At 41.7% G+C, this 22,883-nt stretch overlaps 1 protein-coding gene across 1 annotated transcript in view; it reads left to right on the top strand.

The window, feature by feature from the left end:
- The first annotated feature begins 14,630 nt into the window (after window positions 1-14,630).
- The window catches only part of frem1a (Fras1 related extracellular matrix 1a), a 410,320-nt gene continuing 402,067 nt past the window's right edge, over window positions 14,631-22,883 (top strand). Inside the window, exon 1 of the mRNA XM_087996893.1 lies at window positions 14,631-14,687. The gene's annotated coding sequence lies outside the window, so the exon portion shown is untranslated. The remainder of the gene's footprint in view (window positions 14,688-22,883) is intronic.

Below are 22,883 nucleotides of genomic sequence, written 5' to 3'. Positions count from 1 at the left end.
CTAATTAAACCTGTTGGACTATAAACGGATGTTGTGATTTTTAACTCTATCAATAAAGGCAAGCATACCAAATGCCTTCTTCATTATCCTAAATACTTGTGACTCCACTTTAAGGCACTATGAATCTACACTCCAAGGTCCCTTTATTCAGCAACACTCCCCAGGACCTTATTATTATGTGTATAGGTCCTGCCCTACCAAAATGCAGCATCTCATACTTATCTAAATTAAACTCCATCTGCCACTCCTTGATGCATTGCCCATCAATGTCCATTGTACTCTGCGGTAACATTGTTGGCTGTCCACCACACTGCCAATTTTAGTGTAGTTTGAAAATTTCCTACCATTTCTCCTCTGTTCGCATCCAATTCATACAGATAAATAACAAAAAGCAGTAGACCCAGCACCAAATATTGCAGCACACTGCTGGTCACAGGCCCCAAGTCTGAAAAGCAAACCTCCACCACCATCCTCTGTCTCCTATGTTTGAGCCAGTTCTGTACCCAAATGGCTGGTTCTCCCTGTATTCATTGTGATCTAACATTGCTCAACATGCTGACCCTTGTCGAATGCCCTACTGAAGTGCATATGGACAACATTCATTGCTCTGCCTTCATCAATCCTCTTTGGTGATTCTTCAAAAAACTCTGCACAAAGCCATATTGACTATCCCTAATCAGTCCTTGCCTTTCCAAATACATGTAAATTCTGTCCCTCAGGATCCCCTCCAACAACTTGCCCACCACTGATGTCTGGCTCACCAGTTCCTGACTTTTCCTTATAAGCTTTCTCGGATAATGGCACCACGTTAGCTAACCTCCACTCTTCCAGCACCTCACCTGTGACTATTGACGATACAAATATCTCAGCAAGAGACCGAGCAATCACTTCCCTAGCTTCCCACAGATTATAGGAAACAACTAATTTATGTTCAGGGGATTTATCCACCTTTATGCATTTGAAGATGTCCAGCACCTCCTGCTCTGTAATATGGACATTTTTCAAGATGTTGCTATTTATTTCCCCAAGTTCTCTAGCTTCCATATCCTTTTCTAGAGAAAACATTCATTTACTCCCCCTTCTCCTGCAGTTCCACACATAGGTCGCCTTGCTGATCTATTTTCCCCCAGTTACCCTTTTGTCCTTGGTGTATTTGTAGAATCCCTTTTGATTTTCCTTAACCCTGTTTGCCAAAGCTGTTTCATGTCCTCTTTTACCCAACTGATTTCCCTCTTATGTATATTTCAACTGTCTTTATACTCACCTCGGGATTCACTCGATCATTGCTGTCTATACCTGACATATACTTTCTTCTTTCTCTTGACCACAGTTGGACATTTGCTTTCAAATTGATTCTTCAATGGCTGAAAAACAACATCATCTTTTCTTATTCACTTGTCAGATCGAGAGGTTGTTGACTGGGCCAGTGTTAATGGTCTATCGCTAGTTGCCCCTGAGAAGATGGTGGTGAGTGGCCTTCTTAACCTGCTGCAAACAATGTGTTTTCGGTTCACTTCAGAAGGGAGTTCTAGATCTTTGAGCAAGCAATACTAAAGAAATGGCATGACATAATTCCATAATAGGATTGTGAGTAGCTTTGAGGCAAAATTAGAGATGATAATGTATTATCTCTAATACATCTATTTGCCCTTATCCATCTATTTGTCAGAGGTTGTGGGTGGGGAGGGTGCTGGCTAGGGAGATTGGTTGGGGAGGTTGCTGGTTGGGGATCTTTGGTGAATTTCTTTGTGGATGGAACACTGTACAGTATTGAGTGTTGGTGGTGGAAGGATTGGATGCTTGTGTAAGTGGTGCCAATCAAGCGGGCTGCTTTTGCCTTGATGCTGTCAAAATTATTGAGTATTATTAGATCTTGTTGGAATGCTCTGTTCCATAATTGCTCCTCTTCTCATAAGGTGTAGGAGTGGAAGTAGGCCATTCAGCCAATTGAGTCTGCACTTTGGTTAAATTTCAGATTTCTAGCATCCAAGGTATTTATAATAACTTCACTCTGTTACAGGTTATTTTGGAGGTTATTGTGTCAATTGAGATGACCTGATAAATACTTCAAAGATAACAACTGAAATTTGCATTCAGGAGCATCGGTATTGTACTTTGTTTCACTGTTTGCATGCAGAGTACATTTAACAGAAATGCTGTAGAACACAGAACATAGAACATTACAGCACAGTACAGGCCCTTCGCTCCAAGATGTTGCGCTGATCTGTGAAAACAATATGAAGCCCATCTAATCTACATGATTCTGTTATCAACCATACGTTTATCCAATGACTATTTAAATGCTCTTAAAGTTGACCACTTTACCCACAACCAAAATAAGACTCATTGGTATATAATTACCATTGTTGTCTCTACTTCCCTTCTTAAACAAGGGGACAACATTTGCGACCCACCAGTCTTCTAGTACTATTCCTGTAGACAATGATGACACAAAAATCAAAGTCAAAGGCTCTGCAATCTCTCCCTGGCTTCTCAGAGAATCCTAAGATAAATCCCAACCGGCCCAGGTACTCATCTAATTTCACACTTTCCAGAATTGCTAACATCTCCTCCTTATGAACCACAATCCTGTCTAGTCCACGCCCTTATTACTCTCTGGGTATAGAAACTACCTCTCATATCTATCCTATATCTATCACCCCTCAATTTAAATCTATGGCCCGTGATGCTAGCCATCACCAACCGAGGTAAAAGGCTCCATATACACCACATCAACCATTTTATTTTCATCCACCTGTTTGGTCACCTTCTCAATGAACTCAATAACGTTTGTGAGGCATGACCTACCCTTCACACAACCATGTTGACTATCCCTAATCAAATTAATTCTTTCCAGATTATTATATATTCTACCTTTTCTAATGCTTTCCAACACTTTACCCACAACCAAAGTAAGACTCATTGGTATATAATTACCATGGTTGTCTCTACTCTCCTTCTTAAACAAGGGGATAACATTTGCGACCCACCAGTCTTCTAGTACTATTCCTGTAGACGATGATGACACAAAAATCAAAGTCAAAGGCTCTGCAATCTCTCCCTGGCTTCTCAGAGAATCCTAAAATAAATCCCAACCAGCCCAGGGTACTCCTCTAATTTCACACTCTCCAGAATTGCTAACATCTCCTCCTTATCAACCACAATCCTGTCTAGTCTAATAATCTGTATCTCAATATTCTTCTTGACTACATTATCTTTTTCCTGTATGAATACTGACAAAAAATATTCATTTAGTGCCTCTCCTATCTCCTCTGAGTCCACACACAACTTCCTACTACTGTCCTTAACTGGCCCTAATCTTTTCCTAATCATTCTTTTATTCCTGAAATACCTGTAGAAAGTTTAAGGGTTTTCCTTGATCCAACTTGCCAAAGACTTCTCATGTCCCATCCTGGCTCCTCTTAGCTCTCTTTTAGGTCCTTGCTGGCTAACATGTCTCATCTTTAAAATTAGCTTCCTTCTTCCTCTTCATAAGAGGTTCAACTTCTTTAGTAAACCACAGTTTCCTCACTCAACCATTTCCTCCCTGCCTGACAGGTAACACACTTATCAAGGACATGGAGTAACTGTTTCTTGAACAAGCTCCACATTTCAAATGAGCCCATCCCCTGCAGTTTCCTTCCCCATCCTATGCATCCTAAATCTTGCCTAATCATAATTGCTTTTCCTCCAACTAGAATTCTAGCTCTGCATTATATAACTAACCCTTTTCATCGCTAAAGTAAATATGACCGAAATTGTGGTCACTATAACCAAAGTGCTCACCTACCTCCAAATCTAACACTTAGTTTAGTTCATTACTCATTATCCATTGTGGCCTTGCCTCTTGTTGGTCCATCTACATACTGTGTGGAATGTGAGGACTGTAGATGCTGGAGATCAGAGTAGAAGAACATGGAGCTGGAAAAGAACAGGCGGTCAGGTAGGATCCAAGGTGCAGGAGAATCAATATTTGAGCATAAGCCCTTGATCAGGAATGAGCATCATTCCTGATGAAGGGCTTATGCTTGAAACATCAATTCTTCTGCACCTCAGATGCTGCCTGACCAGCTGTGTTTTTCCAGCTCCACATGCTTTGATTCTATCTACACACTGAGTCAGGAAATCCTCCTGCACATATTGGACAAAAACTGACCCAATTAATGTGCTCAAACTATTGCGTTTCCAGTCAATATTTGGAAAGTTAATGTCTCCCATAACAACTACCCTGTTACATTCGGTCTTATCCAGAATCATCTTTGCAATCCTTTCCACTACATTTCTGGAAATTTTTGGAGGCCTATAGAAAGCTTCCAACAGGGTGACCTCTCTTTGCTGTTTCTAACCTCAGCCCATACTACCTCAGTAGACGAGTCCTCATTAAATGTCCTTTCTGCCACTGTGATACTGTCCTTGACTAACAATGCTGAAAATGTGTTGCTGGAAAAGCGCAGCAGGTCAGGCAGCATCCAAGGAGCAGGAGAATCAACGTTTTGGGCATGAGCCCTTCTTCAGGTACATTCCTGAAGAAGGGCTTATGCCCGAAACGTCGATTCTCCTACTCCTTGGATGCTGCCTGACTTGCTGCGCTTTTCCAGCAACACATTTTCAGTTCTGATCTCCAGCATCTGCAGTCCTCACTTTCCCCTCCTCGACTAACAATGCCACACCTCCCCCTCCTTTACCATTTTCTGTTTTTTTCTGAAACATCTAAACCCTGGAACCTGCAACAACCATTCCTGTCACTGCTCTATCCATGTCTCTGAAATGGCCACAACATTGAAGACCCAGGTACCAACCCATGCTGCATGTTCACCCACCTTATTCTGGATGCTCCTGGCGTTGAAGTAGACACACTTCAAAACCAATCTCCTGCCTGCCAGTATATTCGTGCGACCATGAAATCTTATTTATGACTTCATTACTCTCTATTCCCATACAATGGAGTTACAATTCAGGTTCCTATCCCCCTGCTGAATTAGTTTAAACCGTCCTGAAGAGCATTTGCAAATTTCCCTCTCAGGACATTGATACCTCTCTGGTTTATGTGCAGACCATTCTATTTGTCGAGGTCCCACCTGCTCCAGGATAAGCCCCAATTATCCAGGTATATGAAACCCTCCCTCTTGCACCCTCCCTGTAGCCACGTGTTCAACTGCTCTCTCTCTATTCCTTGCCTCACAAGCATGTAGCAGAAGTAACAAAACAGAGGTAACAACTCTGCTTGTTCTAGCACTAGGCTTCCACCCTAGCTCCCTGAATTTTTGGCTTACATCCCCACCCTCTTTCTTGACTATGTCATTAGTACCTATGTGGACCATGACTTGGGGCTGCTCCCCCTCCCCATAAGGATCCCCAAAACACGGTCGGAGACATCACAGACCTTGGCACCTGGGAGCTAAACATCAACCGCAAGTGTCTCGTGTTCCCACTGAATCTCCTATCTGTGCCCCTAATTATGGTGTCCCCAGTGAATAATGCTCTACTGCTCTCTCCCCTTCGTTTTTGAGCAACAGGGACAGTCCCTGTGCCAGAGACCTGTACTTCATGGCTTACCCCTGGTAAGTCGCCCCCACCCCCACCCAACTGTATCCAAAATGGTGTGCTTGTTATTGAGGGGAACGGCCACAGGGGATCCCTGCACTGCCTTTCCATCTCCTGATGTAATCCATCTACTTTCTTCCTGTATCTGAGTTGTGACTACCTTCTTGTAACTCCTCTTAGTTATCCCCTCCACTTCTCGAATGATCCACAGTTCATCCAGCCCCAGCTACTGTTCTCTAATGCAGTTTCAAACGAGCTGGAATTGGGTGCACTTCCCACAGATGAAATCAGCAGGGACACTAGTGGTGAATCTTACCTCCCTCATTCTGCAGAAGGAGCATTCAATTGCCTTAACATTCATTCCCACTGTTCTGAATTTCCAAAGAGATTATTGGGAAAAAAAACTAGTAACCTTAACAATCCTACGCACAGACCTTTTGTTTGGTTAGAGGCGGAGGATGGGTGGGAGACACCACCTAAGTAGTGTTTTGGGTAAAGCAACTGCACAAATAGAGTCGGAGAGTCATAGAGATGTACAGCATGGAAACAGATCATTTGGTCCAACTCATCCACACTAACCAGATATCCCAACCCAATTTAATCCCACCTGCCAGCACCTGGCCCATCTCCCTCCATACTCTCCCTATTCATATACCCATCAGATACCTTTTAAATGTTGCAATTGTACCAGTCTCCTCCACTTCCTCTGACAGCTCATTCCATACACATATCACCCTCTGTGAAAAAACTCGTCCCTTAGGTCTCTTTTAAATTTTCCCCTCTCACCCTAAGCCTATGCCCTCTAGCTCTGAACTCCCCATCCCAGGGAAAAGACTTTGTCTATTTATCCTATCCATGCTATTCATGAGTTTATAAACCTCTATAAAGTCACCCCTCAGTCTACAATGCTCCAGGGAAACCAGCCCCAGCCTGTTCAGCCTGTCCGCATAGCTCAATCCTCCAACTCTGGCAACATCATTTTAAATCTTTTCTGAACCCTTTCAAGTTTCACAACATCTTTCCAATAGGAAGGAGACCAGAATTGCACTCAATGTTCCAAAAGTGGCCTAACCAACATTCTGTACAGCCCAACGTAACCTCCCAACCCCTATACTCCAATAAAGGAAAGCATATCAAATGATCAGCCATGATCATATTGAATGGCGGTGCAGGCTTGAAGGGCTGAATGGCCTACTCCTGCACCTATTGTCTATTGTTTATTGTCTATTGTCCTCTTCACTATCCTATCTACCTGAGACTCTATTTCCAAGGAGCTATGAACCTGCACTCCACAGTCTCTTTGTTCAGCAATACTCCCTAGGACTTAGCAGTACTTACACATTTAATGCTAAGATTTGCTTTCTGAAAATGCAGCACCTCGCATTTATCTATATTACCTGACTTACTCAGCCGCCCCTACTCAGTGTGTGCTCCACCTGTACATGGGGTAAGATTCTAAAGGTGGAATTTACCTTCCTGGCAGCCCCCGATCCTCACACTCACCGCTGCTATTGCTGCTGAAAATGGAGCGTTGGAGGCTGAGGAGTGACCGTAAAGAGGTTTATAAAATCTTAAGGGGCATAGGTATGGTGAATAGCCAAGGTCTTTTCACCCGAGTAGAAGAGTCCAAAACTAGAGTGGACAGGTTTAAGGTGAGAGGGAAAAGTTTGTAAGGGACCTAATGGGCAGCTTTTTCACACAAAGGGTGATGCTTGCATGAAATGAGCTGCCAGAGGATGTGGTAGAGGCTGGTACAAATTAAAACATTTTAAAAGGCATCTGGATGGGTATATGAGTAGGAAGGGTTTAGAGGGATATGAGTCCAGTGCTGTCAAATGGGACTAGGTTAATTTAGGATACCTACACAGCATAAACGAGTTGGGAAAAGGTCTGTTTCCACACTGTACAGTTCTATGACTCATGATATCATCATGGTTCTACAGCAGAGAACTTGATAGTATTAAGGCCTCAGTCTCCATCTTAATTGGTTCACTTAAGACATGACATTCTGAAGCAAGCACACTACTTGTAACCAAATAGTTTAGTATTAGCCCAATATTGAAGACCCTATGACTGTAATAAATGCAGAATATAGGAGCTGTAATAAATGTCTGTTTAATCTTTCAATAATATGTCACCCAAATCTAGTTCTTTTGTTGCAAAAACTAAAGTATCGTCCCATCAAGTACAAATACTCTACTGAAGGCAAAAGCCATAACATGGAAGCAGATCACGAACTGGAGTAGGTCATTCCACCTATTGAAGAGGACTTAAAAAATTATAACCACTCAATACATTGCTTCCAGTTTTATCTGGTGAGAAGGTTCCTGTTAAGCTGTGAATCGATGGACTATAAATGAGATGTAGAGAATAGAAAGCAGAATTTCCAAGTTTTATGAATATCTTGTAGATCTCAAAGACATGAGGAAATTTTTTTTTGCCTAAAGGGGAAATAAGATTTGTGAATCTTAACACATTGCATCAAACACAAGGTTTTCATGTATGAGAAAATACTCACAATGACCAGATTCATCTAAAATATGCTGTATAATGTTTCTACAAATGTAATGTTGTTTTTAATCCATAGACATTTGTGGAGAGATTAGCCAGAAGATTTAGAACAGCTGAAGATTCAGAATGCCCAAGGCTGTGGACTTTACTGTTGAGGACAGGAGTACTATGAGAAAGTGAGGACTGCAGATGCTGGAGATCAGAGCTGAAAATGTGTTGCTGGAAAAGCACAGCAGGTCAGGCAGCATCCAAGGAGCAGGAGAATTGACGTTTCGGGCATGAGCCCTTCTTCAGGAAAGAGAGCCCTCCTTCATGAGCCCTTCTTCAGGACAGTAGTACTAGGTCAATGGCCTCTGTACTACTCTGGTAGGAAAGAATGTTTAAGCATGTTAAAGCAGCCAGGGTAAATATCTTCTCATTGATCTCCATTGCAAATGATTTATAAGACTTCAAACAAAGGTAAATGATTTCAAAAGTATCTCCCATCTTGCAAAATTAAGAAGGGATCTGCCTGAACAACGAAAGGAACAACTGAAATCAGAATGACTGCAAAGAAGATTGAATTCATGCAGCCTTCCAGGCCAAGAAGATAATGAACCAGAACGTAAGATTCCGGAAGTAATAGAAATAATTATAATATAATACAAGTTCTTTGAAAAAATGATGGAGAAACAGATAGAAAGAGAGATTAATCAATAGAGAGAATTTACAAGAATGTCTCCAGGGAACAGGCTCAGTTGGAACTATTCTCCCAAGTGAAGAAGACTGATAAGAAATCTGATAGAAGTTTACAAAATCACCGGTGGACTGGACAGAGAAGATAGAGAGAAGTTGTTCCTGCTTAATAAAGGAATATAGAAAGAGAGGGCACAGATTTAAAGTGACATGCAAACAAAGCAAGAGTGACATGAGAAAAAAGTTTCTTACTCAGTACTTATAACTGGTATGGAATGTACTGCCGGAAATGATCAATTGAGGCATTCAAAAAAGCATTGGATGATAATTTGGATTGGAATAATGTGCCAAGATGTGGGGAGATGGCTGGAGATTGGCATTAGATAATGATGCTCATTTGAAAAGCCAGTAGGAATGAAAGACTGAATGACCTCCTTCTGTACCACAATACTTCCGTGATTCTAGGTGAGGTATGCACCTCCAGCACCATGCCTCAGTGTTGCACATGCCTGCACCCCTGAAATGTCAGCAAGCCTTCTAGATGGATCACATTGAGGCCAGAGAGCAGGTATAAATTGCAACTGATCCTTATACCTAATTCAAAACATCTGAGAATAAATGTTGGTTTCAGCATTCAGTGATGGACCATCATGAAGGTAGGTGGAGCATGAAACTTACCTCTATCACTAAGACATGCTATTCAGTTGCACTGATTGAATAGCTCAATATTAAGTCTTTCGTGAATCTGAGACTGTATTATGTCTAAATTTTATATGTGGGACAAAAAAATGTGTCTCTCGTTTTAGCTGTAATGAGATACCAGCGAGAGTGTGTGGAATAGGACACACACCTTAAAGTACAATTTAATTATTTGTCAGTCATTTGCAGTTGGCATGAATGTCTAGTGAACCAAGTGGAAGGTTGGTTTACCATAGATAGCATAGAGGCTGCAGGATCTTACAGGAAAAGATTAGGTTAGAGGCCTCTTGCCTGCTTTTGGAAGCATCTGCAATCTTCAAGATTAGGAGGTTGAGAGGCAACCTTATAGAAGTTTAAAAAATATTGAGGTGTACATATAGAGGTAATGTTAGTTGTCTTTTCCCTAGAATGGGGATTTCAAGACTGGGGGCACATTTTTAAAGTGAGAGAAGCGAGATTTAAAGAAGATATGGGGAGGGGGGCAAATATTTTATACAGAGCGTGGTTCACAAGTGGATGAACTTCCTGAGGAAGTGATGGATGTGTGTAAAATTATAAACTTGAAAGACATTTGGATAAGTGTATGAGTCGGAAAGATTTGGAGGATATGGGCCAGGAGCAGGCAGGTGGGGACAGGTTTACTTTAGGATCATGTTTGACATAACATAGAACCCTTCGGTCCTCGATGTTGCACCGACCTGTCATACCAAACTGAAGCCCATCTAACCTACACTTTTCCATGTACATCCATATGCTTGTCCAATGACGACTTAAATGTACTTAAAGTTGGCAAATCTACTACCATGGCAGGCAATGCATTCCATACCCTCACTACTCTTGGAGTAAAGAAACAACCTCTGACATCTGTCTTTATCTATCACCCCTCAGTTTAAAGCTAGGACCCCTCGTGCTCGCCATCACCATACTTGGAAAAAGGCTCTCCCTGTCCACCCTATCTAACCCTCTGATTATCTTATATGTCTCTATTAAGTCACCTCTCAACCATCTTTTATCCAATGAAAACAGCCTCAAGTCCCTCAGCCTTTCCTCATAAGACCTTTCCTCTATACCAGGCAACATCCTAGTAAATCTCCTCTGCATCCTTTCCAAAGCTTCCACATCGTTCTTATATGTTCTGGTTGGACCGAAGGGTCTGTTTCCTTGCCGTATGACTTTATAAGTCTATTAGATCCATTTTCTTACTTTCCAGAAATTTCACCTCAGTCAGGAGATGTGGCATTCAAGAAAGAACTTGAAGAAATGAATCTATTGAACCATTCCATGTATCATTGTGAATATTGAATTCACAAGTTTAGAGTTTTGAAAACCTGTTGCAATTTAACATTTTTGTACTTAAAGTATAGAAATACAGAAACAAAGAAGCATAGAGATAGGAGTGGGAGGAGGCCTTTCAGCCCTTCGTGCTTGCTTTGCCATTCATCACGATCATGGCTGATCATCCAACTCAATAGCCTAATCCTGCTTTCTCCCCACAACCTTTGATTCCATTCACTCCAAGTGCTTTGTCTAGCCACCTCTTAAATGCATTCAATGTTTTGGCATCAACTACTTCCAGTGGTAAAAGGTTCCACAGGGTCATCACTGTTTGGGTGAAGAAATGTCTCCTTATCTCTATCCTAAATGATCTACCCATAATCCTCAGACTATAACACTTGTTTCTGGACACACCCACCATCGGGAGCATCCTCCCTGCAATTACCATGTCTAGGTTCTGATAGACTTTTATTAGTCTCTATGAGATCTCCCCTCATTCATCTGAACTCCAGCGAAAACAATCCTAATCTAGTCAATCTCTCCTCGAATGTCAATTCCACCATCCTTGGAATCAACCTGGTAAACCTTTGTTGTACTCTCTTGACAGCAAGAGCATCATTCATCAGAAAACGATGTTCAATTTCTGTGTTTTTGGTGATGAATTTTGTGTGTTGATACATCACAATAAAATTTGAAAATCTCAGCGAGTCCAGTTCATGCTCTACTTCACTGGTCCACAGGGTAACACACTGGTATTTTATTTCCAATATTACTGAACAGAGGAATTCCCTTTCATGAGTTATGAGTACTTAGCTACAGGTGATCTCCATAATTTAAGGAAATGTCATTTTGCTTGTTTATTCCAGGGTTGCTTTAAGATCCATTTTTTTTGCAAGACAATCTGCTTGAAGGTGAGCTTGAGAGATTCAATCAGTTGACGAAGCAGAGATGACTCAACAAGATATGTTGTAAGTTTTAATTGATAAACCTTGTTGTCTCAAGAGCCCCACCCATTCCCTCTTCAACATCTCTCTGTTTGCCCATCACCTTGACCAAACCTACACCCTTTTCCTCACATCACAGACAACTCCTCTTCCCCACCTTTCTGGTCCCACTGTCGAACTGTTCCCTGTTAATGTTTCATAAAAGTTATTCACTGTGTATAATCTCACATAGAACCAGTTGTGCCAGTAAATATAATTAGCACAATTGAAACTAGCTCAACTTACCAAGTGGAAGCAACTCAACTAACCAAAATTGCAATAATCTAACTCTTCCACAGGTAACCATTTAACTTGCCAACTGGCAACCACTAAATTAGCCAAACTTGCAAATATTTAACTGTTATGGAAAAGGAGGAAGATGGTCTGCAAAAAAGGGTTTTTGACTAGGGTAAAATAGATTTTGTTAAAATAAGGCAGAAAAGAGCCAAAAATGGGATGAGAACAACTACTTAAGATAAATTTCTAAGCAGAACAGTGGGAGACATTCAAAAACATACTAAGAGGGATAAATGCCCAATATATTCCTTTAGGGTGAAACATAGGAACAACAACTCCAGAGAACTATAGATGTCTAGGAATATTTAGGTCTGTATAAAAAGTAAAAAGAGAGATGTATAACAGATACAAAAAGAGCAAAACAATGGAGGCTCTAGAGGAGTTTAGAAATCTCAAGAAAGCAATTAGGAAAAAAAAGGGGAGCATGAAAAAGCACTGGTGGGCAGTATTGCCAATATATACTACAATTATATTAAGTCAGAAAGTCAGGGCATAGCCCAGAGTGAAAGGGCAACTTTTTAAAAATGGGACGAGGAGGAGTTTCTTCAGCTAGAGGCTGGTGAATCTGAGAGACTCATTGCCACAGGAGGCTGCAGACGCTAAGTCATTGAGTGTATTTAAGGCAGAAATAGATAGTTTCTTGATTAGTAAAGGGCTTCAAGAGGGGAAGACAGGAAAATGGGTTTGAGAAACTATCAGCCACAATGATAGTGAAGATTCAAATTACCAAATGGCCTAATTTTGCTTCTGCATTTTAGGGTCCCAAATTTCACTTGACAACTGATAACATATTGCATAATACAATAGTATTAGAAGAGAATAATGTCAAGGTGCTGTGTTTCTGTTCGCCGAGCTGGAAGTTTTTGTTGCAAACGTTTCGTCCCCTGGCTAGGCGACATCATCAGTGCTTGGGAGCCTCCTGCGAAGCGCTTCTTTGATGTTTCCTCCGGTGTTTATAGTGGTCTGTCCCTGCCGCTTCCGGTTGTCAGTTTCAGCTGTCCGCTGTAGTGGTTGGTATATTGGGTCCAGGTCGATGTGTTTGTTGATGGAGTTTGTGGATGAATGCCATGCCTCTGGGAATTCCCTGGCTGTTCTCTGTCTGGCTTGCCCTATGATAGTAGTGTTGTCCCAGTCGAATTCATGTTGCTTGTTGTCTGCGTGTGTGGCTACTAAGGATAGCTGGTCGTGTCGTTTCGTGGCTAGTTGATGTTCATGTATGCGGATTGTTAGCTGTCTTCCTGTTTGTCCTATATAGTGTTTAGTGCAGTCCTTGCATGGTATTTTGTACACTACATTCGTCTTGCTCATGTTGGGTATCGGGTCCTTCGTTCTGGTGAGTTGTTGTCTGAGCGTGGACCACGGAACGAGGACATACCACAACCAAAAGGATTAGCCACACTACCATACATCAGGAGCATCTCGGAACTGACTGCCAGACTACTGCGACCCCTAGGACTCATAACGGCACACAAACCAACAGCCACGCTCAACAGCCACAACCACACTAAACACTATATAGGACAAACAGGAAGACAGCCAACAATCCGCATACATGAACATCAACTAGCCACGAAATGACATGACCAGCTATCCTTAGTAGCCACACACGCAGACAACAAGCAACATGAATTCGACTGGGACAACACTACTATCATAGGGCAAGCCAGACAGAGAACAGCCAGGGAATTCCTAGAGGCATGGCATTCATCCACAAACTCCATCAACAAACACATCGACCTGGACCCGATATATCAACCACTATAGCGGACAGCTGAAACTGACAACCGGAAGCGGCAGGGACAGACCACTATAAACACCGGAGGAAACATCAAAGAAGCGCTTCGCAGGAGGCTCCCAAGCACTGATGATGTCGCCTAGCCAGGGGACGAAACGTTTGCAACAAAAACTTCCAGCTCGGCGAACAGAACCACAGCAACGAGCACCCGAGCTACAAATCTTCGCACAAACTTTGAATGTCAAGGTATAGAGATATTGTGTTGAATTAAGCAATCAACAGGCAGAGGGTAGAATGGAAAAACAAACTCGGACGCTGAATAGAAGGACAGACTCAAGAGTTTGAATGGAGGAAGACACTGGGAACAGCTTTTACATTTATTTTAGGATAAATGCCAGATCAGGAATGTACATGCTATTGCAATCCCAGATTGCAATCAATTTATTTAACAGTATGATTTTTAAACAATATATAAAGGCATTTACTTGCTGTTGAACTGCACACCAGAGAAAGGGTTAAACGTTTATTCAAATGAACATCAATGTAGATCCCACACAAAGCACCAATCTTTACACAAAACACAGCTGTCTCAGTAATGCTGTCTGCTCCCCATGACCCAGAAACTCCTGTTTTACATTTGCATGAAGTTAATCAGATGAAAACAATGATGACCCCCATTACCACACCAGTGTAATTGTAAAGCTATGAATGTGTTGTCACAGTTCTTTGAGCTGGGAGGTGCTTTGATCTTTGGTTTTGCTGTTTATCTTCACTTCTTTCCAGTTTGATTATCTTTTTAAGCTGGAAAACTCTTGAGGGAGCTTCCAAACTGTTCTTAACTCTTAATGACAAGGTACTCTGTTAAGAGAAACACTAGAAACAGTTTGAATTTTCCAGCTGGAGTTTGTGGACTGCTAAGTCCGAGTGACTGCGAATAAAACTTCTCACTGCAACCTGTGGAGTTCAAGGTAATGAGACTGCTGACGAACAATAACTGTACCTGATTAAAAAAAATTTCTGGATCAATCAATTTGGTTCTGAAACAAATGAGGAATCTCAGTAGAAGGAATTATGTGCTTTTAATATGAATATTAAATCCAGGACAAATCGTTCTTTGTTAGTTCACATAATTAATTTTATCATACATTTAATTGAGCTGCTTTCTAAATAGACTCAGAGGTGAACATTTAAAAGCATTTTGAGGATTGTTTGAATAAAATGTATTTCTAAATAGGTACACAAGTAAAGGAAGTGATATTTGTGTTGTTTTGAGGTAAACTGATTTGTTAGATGTCTGCATATCCAAATAATATGGAATAAGAAATAGTTGAATCTTTAATTTAGCAAGAACTATTTTATATTTTACCTGATGTTTTTACTGAGGAATTCAACTTTATTGAATGGTTTTTATGCAAGACTGTATTTTGATTGATTTGGGTAATGCCTTGGCCTTTATATCTTCAGGGGTGAGGACCGAAACAGCTGTACTTGAGGATTAGTGTTGTTTATTTTGGGTTTCTTTTGTTATTTTCTTTCCTGTGCCACAAAGCACTTTATGTCTGAGTGTAAAAGCAGCTGTTGCACTTATCATTATCACAAAATTTGAGATTATGAATGCAACAAATGTTGGCGCATGCCCTTCATTGAGATCAAATGTATTTTCTTTCCAATTTGATAGTTAGGTCTCACTGTGCATAGAATAGTGTTGAGAAAAGTATATGTGACAATGCATTCAAGTTACTATTGGTGCGTAATTACCATGCATGGGGGAATAAGGGTCACCAGTTTAGATAATGTATTTGGCGGAGAAAAATTTTTAGTGTGTCGTTTTCTTTACATTTTCTACAAAGTACAGAAGCTAATTTTCAGTGATCAGTTTTAATGCAAGAGAACTAACAGGTAAAACAGATGCACTCAGGGCATGGTTGGGAACATGGCTCTGGGATAACATAATGATTACAGAGACATGGCTCAAGGATGGACGAGACTGCCAGCTGACTGATCATAATTTTATTAGTTTTAAAATAGTAATTGAACAGAATAGACCAGATCTAAAATTTAAAGTTCTAAATTGGAGGAAGGCTAATTTCGACGGTATTAGGTAAGAACTTTCAAACTTTGATTGGGAATAGATGTTTGCAGAGAAAGGGAAGGCTGGAAAATGGGAAGCATTCAAAAATGAGATAATGAAAGTCCAAAGATAGTATGTTCCTGTTAGGGTGAAAAGCAAGACTGGTAGGTGTAGAGAATGCTGGATGACTAGGGAAGTTGAGGTTTTAGTCAAGAATAAGAAGGAAGCATATGTCAGGGATAGACAGCAGAGATCATGTGAATCGTTAAATGAGTATAAAGGCAATAGGAGTAAACTTAAGAGAGAAATTAGGAGGGCAAAAAATGGACAAGAGATAACTTTGGAAATAGGGTTAAGGAGAATTTAGAGGGATTCTACAAATACATGAAGGACAAAAGAGTAACCTGAGAGAAAATAGGACCCCTTAAAGATTAGCAAGCCTGCTTATGTGTGGAAATGCAGGAGATAGGGGAAATACTAAAACAAGTGTTATGCATTAGTGTTTACTGTGGAGAAGGACATGGAAGCTAGAGAACATTGGGAAATAAATAGCAACATCTTGAAAAAATCATATTAGAGAGTAGGAGGTGCTGAATGTCTTAAAACACATAAAAATGGATAAATCTCCAGGACCTGATTAGGTGTAACCTAGAAATTCGTAGGAAGCTAGGGAAGTGATTGCTGGGTCCCCTGCTGAGATATTTGTATTATTGGTAGCCACAGGTGAGGTTCTGGAAGACTAGAGAGTGATTAATTTACAAAAGGTGGTAAGGAAAAGCCAGGGATCTATAGACTGGCAAGCCTGACATCAGTGGTGGGCAAGTTATTGGAGGGGATCCTGAGGGATAGGATTTACATTTATTTGGAAAGGCAAGGAGTGATCAGGGATAGTCAATACGGATTGGGAAATTGTGTCTCACTAACTTGATTGAGTTTTTTGAAGAAGGAACAAAGAGGATTAATGAGGGCAGAGTGGTGGATGAAATCTATATGGACATCAGTAAGATGTTCAATAAGATTCCACATGGTAGACAGTGAGTGGTGGTTGATGGAAAATATTCAGCCTGGATCTGGTTACTAGTGGTGTGGCACAAGGATTTGTTTTGGGACCATTACTGTTTGTCATTTTTATAAATGACTTAGACACAGGCATAGCTGGATGGATTAGTAAATTTTCAGATGACACTAAAGTCGGTGGAGTAGTGGACAGTGTAGAAGAATGTTACAGATTGCAGGAGGACTTGGATAAGCTACAGAATTGGGCAGAGAGGTAGCAAATGGAGTCCAATGCAGCTAAATGTGAGGTGATGCACTTTAGGAAGAATAATAGGAAGGCACAGTACTGGGTTAATGGAAAGATTCTTGGTAGTGTGGATGTGCAGAGGGATCTTGGAGTCCATATACATAGATCCCTGAAAGTTGCCACCCAGGTTGATAGTGCTGTTAAGAAGGCATACAGTGAGATTGAGTTCCGGAGCCATAATATCATGCTGCAACTATATAAAATGTTAGTGCGGCCACACTTGGAATATTGTGTACAGTTCTGGTCACCATATTTCGGGAAGGATGTGGAAAATGTGCAGAGGAGATTTGAGGATGTTGTCTGGTCTGAAGGGAAGGTCTTATGAGGAAAGACTGAGAGACTTGGGTCTGTTCTCATTGGAAAGAAGAGGCTAAGAGGGGATTGATAGATACATACAAGATGATCAGAGGATTAGATAGGGTAGACAGTGAAAGCCTTTTTTCCTAGGATGATGACATAAGTTTGTACGAGGGGGCATAACAACAAATTAAGGGATCATAGATTTAAGACAAATATCAGAGACAGGTTCTTTACTCAGAGAGTGGTAAGGGCATGGAATGCCCTACCTGCCAATTTTACTGCTCCTCGGATGCTGCCTGAACTGCTGTGCTCTTCCAGCACCACTAATCCAGTACCTGCCAATGTAGTTAACTCAGCCACATTAGGGCGATTTAAACAATCCTTGGATGAGCACATGGATGATGGAATGGGATGAGCTGAGAATAGTTCATGGGTCAGCGCAACATGGAGGGCTGAAGGGCCTATTCTGCGCTGTATTGTTCTATGTTCTAGACTGGCTAGCAAGGTTAGATTACATAGAATACAGGGAGATGTAGCCATTTGGATGCAGAACTGGCTTGAAGGTAGAAGGCAGAGGGTCATGATAGAGAGTTGTTTTTCAAGTTGGAGGCTGTGAAGAGGAGTGTGCCACAAGGATCAGTCTTGGATCGACTGTTTTTCATAATTTTTGTAAATGATTTGTATATGAACAGAGGGGATATGGTTAGTAAATTTTCGGATAACACTAAAATTGATGGTCAAGTGGAAAGCGAATAAGGTTACCTCAGAACAATGGGACCTTGATCAGATGGGCCAATTGCCCAAGGAGTGGCCGATTGAGTTTAATTTAGTTAAAAGTGATATGTTGCATTTTGGTAAGGCAAACCAGGGCAGGACTTATTAATTTAATGGTAAGCTCCGGGGTAGTGTTGCCGAACAAAGATATCTTGGAGTTCAGGTTCCTAGTTCTTTGGAAGTAGAGTCACAGGTCGATAGGATAGTGAAGCAATCATTTGATGTGCTTGTCTGCCTTGATCAGTGCATTGAGTATAGGAGTTAGGATGTCATGTTGCAGCTATACAGGATATTGTTTAGGCCATTTTTTGGAATACTGCTCGTAATTCTGGTCTCCATGTTATCAGAAGGATGTTGTGAAACTTGAAAGGATTCAGAAAAGACTTACAATGATGTTGCCAGGCTTTGAAGGTTTGAGCAATAGGGAGCAATAGCTGGGGCTATTTTCCATGGAGCACTGGAGGCTGAGGAGTGACCTTGTAGATGTTTGTTTGTAAAATCATGAGGTGCATAGTAGGATAAATGGACAAGGTCTTTTCCCCAAGATGGGCCAGTCCAGAACTAGAGGGCATAGGCTTAAGGTGAGATGGGAAATACTTAAAAGGTACCTACGGGGCAATTTTTTCACGCAGAGGGTGGTGCATGTATGGAATCAACTGCCAGAGGAAGTGGTGAAGGCTGGTATAATTATAGCATTTAAAAAGCACTTGGATGAATAAATGAATCAGAAGGGCTTAGAGGGATATGGGCCAAATGCTGGCAAATGGGACATGATTAATTTAGTTTATCTCTCAGTATGGACAATTTGGACAGAAGGTTTTATTTCCATGCTGTACAGCTCTATGACTCAAGACTCTAAGTCAATCTTCCTTTTTATTTTGCAGTGAATTCAACATCTCCTTTGCTAAATGAGAGATTGGTTAATCCATTAGAAATGTTGTAGACTTTTTAACCCACTTCATTTATAGAAGCTCATAAAAACAGGAGAAAAAGGAACTGGAATAGGCCTAGAATAAAAATTCCTTCCCCCTTTCAACCCCACCCTGTCAGAAGCATTACATACCACCTTTTCTTTCTTTCTCCATAGATGCTGCCAAACCTGTTAAGTTACTCCAACAATATTTGTTTTATTTTTGTTACGGATCTGTATCATCCATGGGTCTTTTTCTATCTTCTTATAGTTTCCTTGATTGAAAAATAGTATCCTATCCTACTTCTAGGCTACAGTCCAAACAAAGATAGGTTTTCTTGCTCTAATCTCTTGTGCTGCAGCTGAAACTGTTCGGCATTAAACTGCCTTGATAAGAGGGTTTGGGGGGAAGAATGTGGTGCTGGTATTTTCATATCTTCCAGGATTTTATATTTATGTTCTCCATGGTGTTTACTTAAAATTGCCATTAATTCTAGGGGAGGGAGAAAGGATATTGGATATTAAAAGCTTTTTTAAAGAAAACATTAAAAGTTTGATCTGAATCAGAACAAATTGTCATCTAAGAAGAATTTCAACTTGTCTCTTTGTGTTTTTGCTTCAAGAGGAATTGTTCTGCTCCCAGCTGTGTGACAGATTGCTTAAACAATTTTCTGGACAAATAACAATATAGCCTGGACCAACATTTTTAAAAAAACACATGCTAGAAATCTGAAACAAAATCAGAAATTGCTGGAGAAAGTGAGTAGGTCTGACAGCACCTGTTGAGAGAGAACAATGTCAATATTTCGGGTCCAGTGACCCTTCCTCACAATTCTGAAGAAGGATTACTGGACTCAAAATGTTAACTCTGCTTTTTATCACCACAGATCACCACAGGTGCTGCTGGAGCTAATTAGGTTTTTCAACACTTTATAAAATTGAGACAAAGTATTGAAGAAACTCATTGGCACCAGTAGGATCTGTGAATAGAAATAATAATGTTTCAAATGTAATATTACTTCTTCAGAAGGTGGAAATAAGTTTTACACTGTTGGAAAAGGTCATGTCATGTCTCATGGCATAATGCACTGAAAATCAAGTCCCACTATATCCAGAGTCATAGCCGAAAATGTGTTGCTGGAAAAGCGCAGCAGGTCAGGCAGCATCCAGGGAACAGGAGAATTGACGTTTTGGGCATAAGCCCTTCTTCAGGAATGAGGAAAGTTTGTCCAGCAGGCTAAGATAAAAGGTAGGGAGGAGGGACTTGGGGGAGGGGCGTCGGAAATGTGATAGGTGAAAAGAGGTCAAGGTGAGGGTGATAGGTCAGACTGGGGTGGGGGGCGGAGAGGTCAGGAAGAAGATTGCAGGTTAGGAAGGCGATGCTGAATTCGATGGATTTGACTGAGACAAGGTGGGGGGAGAAGAAATGAGGAAACTGGTGAAATCAGAGTTCATCCCTTGTGGTTGGAGGGTTCCTAGGTGGAAGATGAGGCGCTCTTCCTCCAACCGTCGTTTTGTTGTGGTCTAGTGATGGAGGAGTCCAAAGACCTGCATATCCTTGATGGAGTGGGAGGGGGAGTTGAAATGTTGAGCCACAGGGTGGTTGGGTTGGTTGGTCCGGGTGTCCCAGAGGTGTTCTCTGAAATGCTCCGCAAGTAGGCGGCCTGTCTCCCCAATATAGAGGAGGCCACATCGGGTGCAGAGGATGCAATAGATGATGTGTGTGGAGGTGCAGGTGAATCTGTGGCGGATATGGAAGTTTCCTTTGGGGCCTTGGAGGGAGGTGAGGGGGGAGGTGTAGGCGCAAGACTTGCACCTCCTGCAGTTGCAGGGGAAGGTGCCGGGAGTGGAGGTTGGGTTGGTGCGGGATGTGGATCTGACGCGGGAGTCACGGAGGGAGTGGTCTTTACGGAATGCTGATAGGGGAGGGGAGGGAAATATATCCTTGGTGGTGGGGTCTGTTTGGAGGTGGCGGAAATGACGGCGGATGATGCGCTGTACATGGAGATTGGTGGGGTGGTAGGTGAGGACCAGTGGGGTTCTGTCCTGGTGGCGGTTGGAGGGGCGGGGCTCAAGGGCGGAGGAGCGGGAAGTGGAAGAGATGCGGTGGAGGGCATCGTCAACCACGTCGGGGGGGAAATTGCGGTCCTTGAAGAAGGAGGCCATCTGGGTTGTGCGTTTTTGGAACTGGTCCTCCTGGGAGCAGATGCGGCGGAGTCGAAGAAATTGGGAGAATGGGATGGCGTTTTTACAGGGGGCAGGGTGGGAGGAGGTGTAGTCCAGGTAGCTGTGGGAGTCGGTCGATTTGTAGTAGATGTCCGTGTTGATTCGGTCGCCTGAGATAGAAATAGAAAGGTCGAGGAAGGGGAGGGAGGAATCTGAGACTGTCCAGGTGAATCCCTCCCCCAAGTCCCTCCTCCCTACCTTTTATCTTAGCCTGCTGGATAAACTTTCCTCATTCCTGAAGAAGGGCTTATGCCCGAAACGTCGATTCTCCTGTTCCCTGGATGCTGCCTGACCTGCTGCGCTTTTCCAGCAACACATTTTCGGCTCTGATCTCCAGCATCTGCAGACCTCACTTTCTCCTCAAAGATATCCAGAGTCATGGCAAATGTGAATATTTAATTAAGCTACCATGAAACTACCCTGTTTGCCTTTGACTTACTGTCACCCAGGGTAAAAGCAAATTGAAGAAGAGTCATTGGACTCTAAATGTTAATACTGTGTCTCTGTCCACAGATGTTGTGGACCTGTTGAGTATTTCCAACATGTTATTTTTATTTCAGATTTCCAGCACTGTTTTCCTTTTATCAAAGCAAACTACACCATGTATCTTCAGAAACAATGAAAAACATTGTTCAGAACATTCTTAAATGAGAAATTGTGTTTTTTTTATGGTTATGAAACTTAGATTTAAGTTATTTTTAATATTTCCACACATACATGCACACATGGAAAAACATAAGTTCATGAAATGTCCTTTAGGGAGGGAAACTGCCTCATTACCCGGTGTTGCTGGAAAAGCGCAGCAGGTCAGGCAGCATCCAGGGAACAGGAAAATCGACGTTTCGGGCATAAGCCCTGAAGAAGGGCTTATGCCCGAAACGTCGATTCTCCTGTTCCCTGGATGATCCCTGACCTGCTGCGCTTTTCCAGCAACACATTTTCGGCCCTGATCTCCAGCATCTGCAGACCTCACTTTCTCCTCATTACCCGGTGTGGATGACATGTAACTCCAATCCCACAGCAATAGAGCTGATTCTTAACTGTCCTCTTGAGATACTAAATCAGGTCCTGGAGACTTATCCACCTTTATATTTTTGAAGATCCCTAACATTTCCTTTTCTGTAATGTGAACTATTTTCAAAACAACAGTGTTTATTCATTCTTTTATAGTTTAATATTGACCCTCTCACTATTAACCACTGTACCAATTATTTCATTGCCTTTAACCTTATTGATTGACCATCCTATATTCAAGTCTGAATCATTTATATAAACAAATGGCAAGGCCATTAACACTGATCCCTATTGAATTCCACTGGATGAGGACTTATAGAGTCATAGAGTTATACAGCATGGAAACAGACTCTTTGGTCCAACCCATCCATACTGACCAGATATCCTAAACTGATCTAATCCCATTTGCCAGCATTTGGCCCATATCCCTCTAAACCTTTCTGATTCATATACCCATCCAGATGCCTTTTTAAATATCGTAATTAGCACACAGAACATTACAGCACAATACAGGCCCTTTGGCCCTCGATGTTGCACCGACCTGTGGAACCAATCTGAATCCCATC

This window comes from Chiloscyllium plagiosum, unplaced genomic scaffold (assembly GCF_037043375.1).
Source record: "Chiloscyllium plagiosum isolate Xiang-an unplaced genomic scaffold, Cpla_swu_hap1 HiC_scaffold_2, whole genome shotgun sequence".
Taxonomy (NCBI): domain Eukaryota; kingdom Metazoa; phylum Chordata; class Chondrichthyes; order Orectolobiformes; family Hemiscylliidae; genus Chiloscyllium; species Chiloscyllium plagiosum.
This window is presented reverse-complemented; position numbering and strand designations above follow the sequence as displayed.